The sequence below is a fragment of the Emys orbicularis genome, chromosome 6 (genome assembly GCF_028017835.1).
Source record: "Emys orbicularis isolate rEmyOrb1 chromosome 6, rEmyOrb1.hap1, whole genome shotgun sequence".
Taxonomy (NCBI): domain Eukaryota; kingdom Metazoa; phylum Chordata; order Testudines; family Emydidae; genus Emys; species Emys orbicularis.
In genome coordinates, this window is record NC_088688.1 from 38,299,540 (window position 1) to 38,309,186 (window position 9,647).

The following is a 9,647-nucleotide window of genomic DNA, read 5'->3' on the forward strand; positions in this document are numbered from 1 at the left end:
CATCTCTTCTGGCCTGAGTCTGACTCAGATCCAGAAAGATCTTCCCATTTTCAAGCAACATTGTTTGTGCAGCATGAGCATCTTTTTTATAGTAGAAAAAAATACTAAAAGAAAAAGAAAGCTTGTTGCACAGAGCTTACAGAGGCTCCTTCAGGATTCTAGATACTTTTAGAGAATGCCGACAATTGCTAGAGCCCATGTCATAATTGGTGTCCTACAGTATATATTTCACTTGCAAATTCAGTGAAATGGGATGTAAAAACTCCCCACATATACCGCTTCCCTGCAGCTGGCAAAGGGGATAGGGAGAAAGAAGACTGAAGTTTTTCCCTCCAACTAGAAAAACAGAGCTTCCCTCCAACTCTCAGGGAGGTAAGTTTGTCTTTATACACATATAATGTAACTGCAAAGCTATTCAACAATGTATCCCATGAAGACTGCTCTCCTCTGCAGGGCCGGCTCCAGGCACCAGCCGACCAAGCACGTGCTTGGGGCGGCCAATCTTGGGGTGGCGGGGCAGCGCTCGGGTTTTGGTTGGTTGGTTGGTTTTGGTTCGGTGGGGCGGCGCTCGGGGTGGGGTTGTTTTTGTTTTGGCAGGGCTGCGCTCGGGGGGGGGGGGTTATTACGGCGGGGCGGCGCTCCTCTGCCATTGACGTGCTAAGGGACTCCAGGTCACACAATTTCCCCATGTGTAAAATGGATATCTTCCCAATCTCAGAGGGTTGTTTTAACTTTTAATTCATTATTTAGCTAATGCTCTGGGTTCTTGAATGAAAGCTACTGTTGACATGCAAGTACATAGTTTAATGATGCAGAGAAAGTCTCCATTAGGAGGAACCAGGAGCAACAAATGGGAGGAATCCCATGCATCCAAAGGCAATTTTCCACTGGATAATTTTAAAGGTAGGTCAAAATTTGGGCCTGAGCTACTTATAGTTTTAACAATGCAGTAGTAGAACTCACAGGAATAATGTTGAGTTGAGAAGAATCCAAAGAACAAATTGGGGCAAAATTCATTTTCCTATTCACATTTTAGAAAGTGGTGGTGGGTTTTGTTTGGGGTTTTTGTTTGTTTGGTTTTTGTTTTTTTTAAAAAACACAACTTGTAAATAAATTCCTCAAATTGCTTGATGTCTAATTACAGCTCATGAGAAGCGGTGCGAGGTTAGGTTGAGGGATTTCCTCCCAGCCTGTAATGATTCTTTGCAAGGCTTTGAAGCGGGATATGGAAAGTTCCTACAACTTGTACATTTCAATTTTTCAGAGTTTATTTTTAAATGACTGCTACAATTTAAAAGTCATGATCATGACTGGATAAAGAACATGTCAAAGGAGTGGACTTATAATACACCAAAGATATACATTAAATGATTTCCAAGATTCTCCTACCAGTAGTTTTATTATGTCTCAAAGGGAAAAAAAAGTTTAATAAATTTTAACCTAAGCAGACTTCTTTTTAACTCCCTAGTTTTATATGGAATAAAAAGCTCTGTCTTGTTGGTACATCAATTTAAGTGACCTAAGGCATTAATTTCAGCAGAAGCAGGCTGAGAATACAATTTTTGGCCTCAATAATAAAAGAAAAATCTGTTAATTAAACTCACACAGGATCCAGCTCCAATGTGGTATCTAAAACCAACCAAAATTCCTTATTAACATGGTAAAAATCCAATGTACAGAACGTAACTTTGGCAATGAATTTTCAATCATTAATAGCTCCACAAGAGAATCTAAAGCAGCTTTATACCATTACTCAGAATATTTGCATAGAAGAGAGCAACATGCAGTCTTGTCAATCCTTAAGGCAGAATCATCCAATGATTAGAGTAAAGTGCACTTTAAAAGGAGTTCAACTTGAAAAATATTTTCAACATTCAACAATTTTCAATCTTCACCTTAAAAAAAAAAAAAAAAAATACACCATCACTGTTCTCACATGATTACTAATGACCTATTCACAGCACCCTCAGGATGAAACAAATACGTGTCAGACAGCATAAAAACTAGCAGGTCTTAACTGTAACCCCATATTTTGATGTTTGAGCTAACACCTTTCCAATAGGCAAAGCTTGTTTAAGAAAAACAGGAAAAATGGCATAGGTGATGGCTTACTAAGGGCTGTGTGAAGTGTATAAATGCACATTAGAGGGTTGAAAATGTATTTCAAATTTTAACAAAAAGTAGGGATAAGTTTTTCCACAAACTTTTTCATGAAAAATATCTCCCTCCTTTCCCTCCCAAAACCAGCTCCAATGGTAATAGTTCAAGATCTTTTTTTAATTGGGTGTCCTGTATTCCTATCAGTTACAAGTCACAAAGCATCAATTCTGGCCACTTATAAACACTTCCAGTTTTTCATTCTCCAAGTTCCATGACAAAAATAAATAAATAAATAAAATCTAAAAATTCACTTACATGAAGATTAATTCTTAAGAGAAAAAAAAATGAGCACACGTAAATGGAGGGTTCCAACATGGAATATATCCAAACCAAAAAAGAACACATTAAAATAGTAAATCAAATTAATCTGGCATTAGTTTAAGCCATTTTTGGATTTTCACTTTATAATCCAAGTTATTGCCAAGTCAACAATAAATCAATCCTTGGTGTTTCAGACTTTGCAATGGGGATTGCTTTCTCCTTTATTCTGTTAGAAGACAAGAGTAACAGGGAGGGAATTCTTCAGTGTAGCTGTGTTCTTGTCTTGGAGATATTCATAGAGTACAGTAAACAGTTATGGTAAAAGTAGTATTTTCTTAGGCCCTGGTCCTGCAAAGACTCACATATATACTTAATTGTATGCACTGTGAGTAGCCCTATTCACTTCAATGCAGGTGTTAAGCATATACATAAACCTTGCAAGATTATAACCTCACTCAACACATCTATTCTCTGTTTTTTCAGAATCATTTATTTTATAGTAGTGCCTAGGGATCTCTATCACGGATCAAGGTCTCATTTTATTAGGTAGTCTACACACATAAGAAAGACAGTGCCTGCCCCAATAATACACACCTATAAAACAAATGGACAAAATCAAGTGATTTGAAGACATAGCAAATTTGATGTAAAAATCAGTGTAAAAATCTATAGAGCCACTACAAAGAGCTCCTCTCAAGTACAGAGGGTAGAGGTGCCAGAGCAGGCGGGCGAGATGAGGGAGGGCTGGGGGGCCATGTCCCCATCAATTTTTTCCTGCCTTAAGGGTGAGCGACAGGGTGGGGCAGAGAGGAATGAGCAGTGGGCAGCGCTTGGGAGGGAAAAAGCAGAACAAGGGTGGGGGGGCCACGGTTCAGGCACCGGTGGGCCCCACACACACACTTCTCGCCCACCACACACTTCTCGGGAGCTTCCAGCACTCCTGACGGAGGGCAGCATCAGTGAAAGATAAGGCTGGTTGAGGGAAAGTTAAACTAATGTGCAGTAATGGTAGCATTGTTTCCGCAGAGGAGATAGGGGTTGTGTTTGTTTTTTTAACTAAAAGGTACATTTTTACTGCTTTGTAATTTTGTTAGCAATGCAGAGCTAATGCAGTTAAGAGGCATAGTTTTGATTCCACTCCGCCTTGTGAATCCTCAGAACAGTTCACCAAGTTCCGTTCACTGACACCTGAGTTTGAACAGTTATCGTAATGAGAACCATAGGTCTGCAAGGGATTAATCTGGCCTGGATAACCTTTATTATGAGTAATAGTGCATGAAAAGAGACCCTACCTTGTGTTTGCTTCAGTGGCATTTAAATGAATATCTTGGTGGGGATCCTCAGAGGAGCCTAAGCAAGTTAGGCACCCAAATCCCACTGAAATTCAACCCCTGTTGGTATTCTGAGCACATTTACATGGAAATCAAGATAACTGAAAATCAATGCTATTTTTACAGAGCTGCTTTTCAGAGCAGAACAAAACTAAGTTATGCTAGTTAAAGGCCTTAAGACATAATGGTCATTTTTCATAAAAAAAAACATTAATATCACTTAAAATGTGCATGTATCTTAGCCCACATTTGACCTTCATCTTCATAAACAGCCAAGATGTAGCTAACAAAGTTGCATCAGCGTATGAAACCAATAAAATCCCATTCCAGATATACTCCAGCAGTGCACACACAACAGCTTTTACTATATTAAACATGATTTTAGTGAAACAATACTACCTCTGCAGCAGGTAAAGTTATATTCTGAAACCAAAGAATGCTGAAACAAGAAGACAGCATTCAGACAGACTAGTGGCATGATCCGGATGAAAAACTGCAGATTTTGCATTATCTTAAATAATCTCTATTATTCTTGGATTTTACCTCAATTTTTCTCCGCCTTTGTTATTTAACTATTATATCATTCAGTTCCGTAAAGCACTTTGAGTACAGCATGCATGACAGAGAATATGCAAAATAAAGTTGTCTTGTATTACCTTTCTTGGCTACTATTTTCTTGCTCAAAAGAAACATGAGTTTTACAAAATAAATTCTCTTATTTGTTTTAATAATCCAATAATACTAAAAAATTAAAGTTTACTTTTCACCATTAATGTTGCATTTACCTTTTTTATCACACTCAAGTTTGGACAATAAAAGTAAGTTGGCTGGTCAATTTCACTTTCCCCTTCTCATGCACAAGTACAATGATGTCACGTTCTGATTTCCAGGGCTGTAAGGGAATAAATAGTAACTTAGTTTTTAAGTGACATGAAATAATTTTATTTAAAAAACTTAATAGAAAACTATTAACATTAAATGTAAAAATAATAATGAGGCTTTGACATATTTTAGATCTGTTTCATGAGAACAGTATCAGAGGGGTAGCCGTGTTAGTCTGGATCTGTAAAAAGCGACAAAGAGTCCTGTGGCACCTTATAGACTAACAGACGTATTGGAGCATAAGCTTTCGTGGGTGAATACCCACTTCGTCTGACAAAGTGGGTATTCACCCATGAAAGCTTATGCTCCAATATGTCTGTTAGTCTATAAGGTGCCACAGGACTCTTGGTCGCTTTTCATAACAACAATCATTCTTTACCCTTAAAAACACTTTCTACCAGTATTAAGATTCTGATCCTTGTGGTTGCAAAGAAAAATTTCCAAATTCAAACTTATTAGTCTCCTCCTGAATTTGCAGACAGACATAACAGAGCTTCTGTAAACTACAGCAAAGTGAAAACTGTTCAGTGTTGTCAGTTTTCACTGTTTTTCAGATCCCCACAGTAGTGAAATTGAGAAATTTTATATCAATTCTACTCTGCTGCGGCTTTAAAACAAAAAGAGAGAGGACTTCCAGTAATAGCAGACTAGAGCAGCTGTTAAAGCTGAGTGGGAAAGGTAGAGTAGCAGACCCTCCCTTCTCATTGCAGTATCCAGGAGGAGGTGCAGGACAGTGAAAAACCCCACCCCCAAATCATTTAATGGGGGAAACCTTATGAGACACCTTGGTCCTTCTCCCGTTTTTTGTAGCCAGCTAGAGTTGAATAGAGAGGCTGTAAATTTATCAGGCACCTACTAGCTCTGGAGGTTGATATGAAAGTTAGAGTACCCAAGCAAAGTCCAGGGTAAGGATCCCAGCACTCTGCTGCTTCCTACACATGGAAAGCACATGGAAAGGGCATCGGAGCTGACTTCATTCCTGCTGTTTCCCCTCCCCACCCACCAACCACACACACACTTTGTATCAATCTATGGCTGATAGAGTTAGTTCTCTGGGTTTTAGGCAAATTTCAAAATCCTATGTGTGAGTGCACAAATGGAGATGAGCAGGAGTGATAAGGTAAGTTAGAGAAAGGAAGTGGTGCACAGAAAGAGGGTTTGAAAGAAGAAAAGAAAGATAAGAGATGAAAAAAATATAGTAATGGAGCAAGGGAAAAAAAGAGGAAAGACACTGAAGACAACTCACAAAAGCATATACAATAGATTACTGTAGCAAAAAGAGTAGAGTGAAGCCAAGAAGGAAAAGGTGATAAGAAAAAAAAAAATATCGGGGAAATGTACTAAGTAGAGCTGGTCACATAGTGCTTAGAAAAATCTATTTAGTTACTTTTACTGATACTTGTTAACTACTTTGATTAATACTTTGTGGTATGCAGGTACCTTACTTGCTGACTAGCATTTAACCAGCTAGAATTAGTAGATTAATACCAATGGAATTTTTGAAATACATTCCATGCATTTCCTGCTATTCAACCTGCCCTACTGTACTAATAAAATTTAAGAAGCATTTAATAGAAGGTTGATTGACAATGGTACAATGAAATAACATACAATTGTTTTATTCCTTTCTGTTGCAATGGGTGCAGCCTTGGAGGAGCATAGCAGGCACAGGTTTCAGTTTTAGACCCTGGATTTGTCTATACAGGGACACTCAGGAAAGTTAATACAAATAAACTAAAGGTGCAAAGTTAGCTGTCAAAAGTTTAAAGTGCATTAAACTCCCATGTGCGCACTAATTCAGAAGTGAAATAGCATTAGTTTGATGTAGCTTAGGTCTGGTATACACTAGAAAAATAAGTCAGTTTAACTATGTAGCTCAGGGATGTGAAAAATCCATAGCTCTGAGCAGCCTAGTTAAGCTAACCTAACACCTAGTGCTGACACTATGCCAACAGAAGAATTCTTCCATCAACCTAGCTACCGCCTCTCAAGTACTCTGATGGGAGAACCCCTCCTGTTGGTGTAGGTAGTGTCTATGCTGAAGCGGTGCAGATATGCTGTTGTAACATTTTAAGTTATGGGAGGGATAGCTCAGTGGTTTGAGCAGTGGCCTGCTAAACTCAAGGTTGTGAGTTCAATTCTTGAGGGGTCCACTTAGGGATCTGGGGCAAAAATCAGTACTTGGTCCTGCTAGTGAAGGCAGGGGGCTGGACTCAATGACCTTTCAGGGTCCCTTCCAGTTCTATGAGATAGGTATATCTCATAGAATATATATATTTAATATATACCTATATATATTAAAAAGTGTAGACATAGCCTTAATCTTCCTTGGATTAAGGCCATTTCACTTCTTTAATGTATGCCAATTAACTTCACACCTTTAGTTAATTCATTTTAACTCCCCCATATAGAGAAGTCTGGTCTAGCTAATAGGTAGAGTCCTCAGTCTAGTAAGTGTCAAGTATATTTTTCAAGCCCTGAGCTAGTTAGTTCTACGTTAGTGCAGGGGAAAGCGAGGCACAGAGAAACTAAGCGATTTGTCCAACAGCATCAGACAAAGTCTACAGCGAATCCAAGTGTACAGACTCTCAGTACCTTAACCATCCCAGCCATCCTCTTCCTCCCTCCCCCTATTTTTAGCCTATTGAGGAGTCTTGGATCTACAGTTCCTCCCTTGAGTCTCTCTCTTTGGGCGGGGTGTGGAGTTTGTAGAAGCCAACCACACATTTCCCAGCAGATAAAGCCACTGATGTAGTCTCTTGCACAATACAAACGTGTTCCATTCCCCTCTCCCATCTTCGGCATGACTTGTTCTGCAAGTTGGGCTTATTATCTCAATGCATGCAGCAGTTTGGAGGGAAGAGAATGAGTTAGGGATATTATCAAGCAAGCCCAACCCACAGTTTAAACCAGCTTCATGAGCACAAGTGCCGTAGGAGCGTGGGGGGAATGGAAAGAGAGATGAAGAATTCAGACCAGTTCCGGGTAGGAATGGGACAGATTCACTCAGGAAAAAGCTCTGCTCATTTCCAGTGAAAGTCATACATTACTCAGCGGGCGGAGGGTTTACGACCTGAAACTGAACCGTGAACAAACACACACCCCGCACCTGTCTCTCCCTCTCCTGCCCTCCCGGACAGCCAAACAAGCGCGCATTCCCCGGGCAGGCGATGTTAGCTGCAGGCAGCCATGCTGCCGCGGCTTTGTAGGTCAGCCTAGAAACACCTTTTTGTCCCTTACATTCAGCCTGTAGCGGCTGAGGCTTTAATCCCATCAGTCAGCAACCATTTGTTAGAGCGGGGCCCAGGCAACAAGCACAGAGTCAGCTGGGTGGCTGCAGCGCACCCGCCCCTCTTCCCGGAGCCGGACGTGGGTCTCACCTCGCCCAAAGCCTGAAGGGGGATGGGAAACGAGCAGCGTCTTCCCTAAATCCACCTCCTATTAGACCTGCCACCCACTGCAGCCCCAACTCCCCCTCCCACCGCAGCCCCTAAGATCTCCCCATTCCTACCGCCCCCTTCCCCAGCCTCCCTCCTCCGCACCCTGCCTGTCCCCCAGCCCGCCCCGCACTGCAGGTGACTGGGAGCCACGTTCCCCCGCCCTTGGCGACCCAACCTCACTCCCCGGCCCGAAAGTTTCCGGGAAGTTGCCCGGAGCCCCCGCGGCCACTCACCAGCGCCGAGACCCGAGCGCGGACCGCACCTGCCCGGCAGCCAGCAAGTGCGCTAGTGGCAGCGGCCACACACACGCTCCCCACTGGGAGGGGAGGGGGAGCCCTGAGTCACCTTCCCCCCGCCCATGTGACCGGCTGGGCTGAGCTGCACCCTGCTGGGCCAGCCCAGTGCCCGCCCCTCCGGCTGAGCCGCACGGGCTGCGGCAGGTGGGGGCCGCCGCTCGCGGGCTGAGGGGCCCAGAGGGGCGAGCCGGGGCGCGGCCCCGTTCGGTGTGAGCGCAGATTCCCGAAGCCCCTAGGCAGCCACTCCGGCGCCCTCTGGCTGCGCCCTGCTCCCAGGAGCTCACCCATCCGTTCCTCTCCTTTGCACAGCCACGTCTTCAGCCCCCTCGCCCTTCCCTTTTATAGAAGCCCTGGGGGAAAACTTGTAAATGGCTGGACATGAACCGGTCGCCTCCCAAGGGCTTTCCGAAATCTCCTTCCTCTGAAGCATCAGGGATGGCCCTGGTTGGAGATGGGACATTGGACCCAGAGAGCCAGAGCCCTGCTGTGGCATGGAGCACCCCTCCCCTCCTCCCCCCTCTTTCAGGTGTTTGGTTCAACCCTCACAGGCTCAGGCTCTAACCAGGGCTGCCCAGAGGATTCTGGGGGCCTGGGGCAAAGCAATTTCAGGGGCCCCTTCCATAAAAAAAAGTTGTAATACTATAGAATACTATATTCTCATGGGGGCCCCTGCGAGGCCTGGGGCAAATTGCCCCACTTGCCCCCCCGGATCTAACTGCTGGCCAGATGTTGGGTCAGAAGGAATTTTCTCCCAGCTCAGATTGGCAGTGACCACAGGGTTTTTTACAACTTCCTCTGCAGCATGCAGGTCACTTGCCAGGATTATCTGGGTGTATCTCACTTAATCATTTCCTGCCATTATGGGTCTCTCAGGCACTGGCGCACTGGTCCAGGCTAGTCTCTTCCTGTGGCACATAATAGTCAAGCTGTAATATCGTGTTCTAGTTGGGGTTAGCTGTCAATAAACCCTCAGCGTTGTCAGGTATGACACCCATGGGACTGCACATTAGGGTTACCAGAAGCAGTGCTACTGGGATTCTCCAAGCATGAGCTACCAGAATTCAGTTTGCTAGGAGGATCATTAGCTTTCCAGGACTGTGCTAGGTACTGACAGGAGATATGATGAGAATGTTGATTCATTGCCACCCAGAGTATCGTATCATATGCCAGTATGGAGTCACTTAGCACACACCAGATTTGTTGACGTGAAACTCAACCATGCAAGTCATCACAAGAACTCTCTGACCAACTCATCTTCCATGGTTTCCAGTTCTGAG